The sequence below is a fragment of the Numenius arquata genome, chromosome 2 (genome assembly GCF_964106895.1).
Source record: "Numenius arquata chromosome 2, bNumArq3.hap1.1, whole genome shotgun sequence".
Taxonomy (NCBI): domain Eukaryota; kingdom Metazoa; phylum Chordata; class Aves; order Charadriiformes; family Scolopacidae; genus Numenius; species Numenius arquata.
In genome coordinates, this window is record NC_133577.1 from 92,595,553 (window position 1) to 92,599,544 (window position 3,992).

Consider the following 3,992-nt stretch of genomic DNA (forward strand, 5'->3'; position numbering starts at 1 on the left):
GAAGCAGAGGAAAAATGGAGAAATCAAGACGCTAACGAACAGGGTGGAGCTTAATCCACTCTTCTCATGCCAAGACAGTGTCAATTAAAGATTTCTTTTCTTGTTCTCCTGATTTCAGAGATCCACCCAGTGTCATAAATTGGTATTGAAGTTGCAGAGGCCCTTTCACTCTACACGACACTTTAAACTGCCACTGTTTTAATCTCAGAAAAGATTGTATATTTGACTAGCTGTGGAAAAAAAAATGCATCCTTAATCCATGAAAGGATTCTGTATTTGTTCCCTAACATGGTCATAACAAAGTTAAACAAAATTTGGTGCTCTGCTTTCCCACATAAATCTGAGACACTTCAGTTTTGGGACATCTAGGACATCACTGTAACAACAGGAGGTTATCTTACAGCTGCCAACTCTTCCTACATTTGATATTTTTTCTTGACGGCAGAGACATAGACATTGGGTAATACGAATGCAGAAAAGAGAATGAATTGGATTCAAACAAAATCATCTCAGGAGAAATCTGAAGACTTAAATAAAAAGTGAGTATTTTAACGTCTATGATTGTTTTAGTTGAATGGATCATGATTTTTGGATATATTTTGCATTCTTCTGTCTTGAGACTTCATCAAGCCTGCTTTTATGTTAATTATTTGAGCCTCCCACTTGTAAGTCTGTTCAACTATCAGGAATTCATCTTATATGTTTAATTTCTGTTATGTCAGCCACTGATTTGGTTGTAAGCCTTAGGCAAGCTGGAGCTGTTCCAGCCTTTGTGAGCAAAATACTTGCATAAAAAAACCCTTTTTATTTTTGCTTAAAAATTCAAACTTTTGTCAAAGACTTTAGATTTCTCTCTTGCAAATGAGGAACATGAGAACTCTTCCAGAGTCAGTACTGCCACACAGAAAAGCTTCTGGTTTTTTGGTCTGAAACTGATCTTACAGTTTCCCTAGAAAATGCTCAGATCCAAAAGATAAGTAGTAATGAAAAGTTCTCTATACAGCAATCAGGCCACTGGTAGCTGCTGGCTGATATAAGGTACTAACACTTTTGCAGAGATGGCTAAGGGTATGGTGTTCACAGATTCATTGTCTTAGGACACTTGTGTTGTATATATAAAAGTTACGTTCAGCTTATGGAAGCCACTCTCCTCTTATAAATTAACACAAGATTTCTGCTATGTGTTCCCCCCTCTGAAGTCAGTTGGCATTAGATGAACTGAAACAACTGATAGAGAAATTTTTATTTCTCCATTAACTAAGAGAAGACCTTGGCGATAAATTTATACTGCTAAATAAATAAATAGGACAAGGGTGCAGCTCAAGCATTGACCTCTCCGTAATTGACGCTGCTTCTTTGTAAACTTACTCTCCAGCTGCATTTGGACTGCTCCAACTAGCTGTTTCCAGGAGGTCCCTAGAGAGGGGGCTAGTCCTAAGCACCACTTGGCCTTGAAGCCAGGGACTGGACCCACGCCCACTTATTTAGCAGCACAGATAAAGTCAAATATTAGCCCTCAGTGCTTTAAATTGGGGCCTTTGTGAATATCATCCACTTCTGTTCTCTTGCCAGGTTAAGGTTCCTGAGGTTTCCTGAAGAAAAGGTGTTTGGAGCTGGACAAAACACTTCACATTCTTTAATTTTCCTACATATTCATAGTTCAGATTAGTCTGAAGAATAACAGTAAAGTGGTGCGAGAAAAGCTGAAAAAATTGCCTGGCACTGACGGTCGTGTCACACCTCTTTACATATCGGTTTAATTCTCTGGGACTGCAATCCCAACACTTTACATGGCTACCAACTGAGAATTAACATGCATACTCTTTTTTTTTTTTTTTTAAATTTAACTTTTATAAGGCATTAATCTTTGAAAGTCTGGCTCCCTTCTTGATATGTTTAATAGTATAAATACTCAGGCAACCTGGTGGCCCAGGTCCAATGGGATGTCTTTTTCAGCTGACATGAAAAGACATCCAATGGAAAAAACAAAACAAAACCCCAACAAAAGAAATCACAGACAGTCACTGCTGCTGTTTTTTTGATTTAGGCTCTCCCCCCAGATATCAGATCAGGCAAGCGAAAGCCCAGGCAGAACTAAATCTAGCCAGGGACATCAAAAACAATAAGAAAAACTTCTACAGATATGTCAGGGACAAAGGCAAGACTAGGGAAGTTGTGGGCCCTCTCCGGAAGGAAACGGGAGACCTGGCCTCCCAGGATATGGATAAGGCTGAGCTACTGAACAACTTTTTTGCCTCAGTCTTCACCGGCAAGGGCTCTAAGCACACTGCCCAAGTCATGGAAGGCAAAAACAAGGGCTCTGCAAATGAAGAACTGCCCACAGTAGGAGAAGATCAGGTTCGAGACCTATTAAGGAACCTGAAGGTGCGTAAGTCCATGGGACCTGACGAAATCCACCCACGGGTCCTGAGGGAGCTGGTGGACGAAGTTGCTAAGCCGCTTTCCATCATATTTGAGAAATCGTGGCAATCTGCTGAAGTTCCTGCTGACTGGAAAAAGGGAAACATAACCCCAGTATTCAAAAAAGGAAAAAAGGAAGACCCAGGGAACTATAGGCCAGTCAGCCTCACCTCTGTGCCTGGCAAGATCATGGAGCAGATCCTCCTGGAATCTCTGCTAAGGCACATGGAAAATAAAGAGGTGATTGGAGACAGCCAGAATGGCTTCATCAAGGGCAAATCGTGCCTGACAAATTTGGTGGCCTTTTACAATACTGCCACAGGCTTGGTGGACAAGAGCAGAGCAACAGACGTCATCTACCTGGACTTATGCAAAGCGTTTGACACTGTCCCGCTTGACATCCTGGTCTCAAAATTGGAAAGTCATGGGTTTGATGGATGGACCACTCGGTGGATCAGGAACTGGCTGAATGGCCGCACTCAAAGGGTTGTGGTCAAAGGTTCAATGTCCAGTTGGTGGCCAGTGATGAGTGGAGTTCCTCAGGGGTCGGTACTGGGACCAGTGCTGTTCAACATCTTTGTCAAAGACATGGACAGTGGGATAGAGTGCACCCTCAGCAAGTTTGCCAACGACACCAAGCTCGGTGGCGCGGTTGACATGCTGGAGGGAAGGGATGCCATCCAGAGGGACCTGGACAGGCCTGAGAGATGGGCTCGTGCAAATCACATGAAGTTCAACCAGGCCAAGTGCGGGGTCCTGCACCTGGGATGTGGCAATCCCAGGCACAAATACAGGTTGGGCGGAGAATGGCTAGAGAGCAGCCCTGAGGAGAAGGACTTGGGTGTGTTGGTGGATGAGAAGCTCAACATGAGCCGGCAGTGCGCAATGGCAGCCCAGAAAGCCAACCACATCCTGGGCTGCATCAAGAGAAGTGTGGCCAGCAGGTCACGGGAGGTGATTCTACCCCTCTACTCTGCGCTCGTGAGACCCCATCTGGAATACTGTGTCCAGCTTTGGAGTCCTCAACACAGGAAGGACATGGACCTGTTGGAACGGGTCCAGCGGAGGGCCACGAAGATGATCAGAGAGATGGAGCACCTCCCCTATGAAGACAGACTGAGAGAGCTGGGGTTGTTCAGCCTGGAGAAGAGAAGGCTCCGGGGAGACCTCATAGCAGCCTTCCAATATCTGAAGGGAGCCTACAGGAGAGCCGGAGAGGGACTCTTTGTCAGAAGATGTAGTGACAGGACAAGGGGTAATGGTTTTAAATTGGAAGAGGGGAGATTTAGATTAGATATTAGGAAGAAATTCTTTACTGTGAGGGTGGTGAGACACTGGAACAGGTTGCCCAGGGAAGTTGTGGATGCCCCATCCCTGGAAGTGTTTAAGGCCAGGCTGGATGGGGCTTTGAGCAACCTGGTCTGGTGGAGGTGTCCCTGCCCGTGGCAGGGGGGTTGGAACTCGATGATCTTTCAGGTCCCTTCCAACTCTAACCATTCTACAATTCTATGATTCTATACTCTAGTCCTGTGTCATGCCCTAACTGTTGCTGTTCCCCACCCTGTTACAGC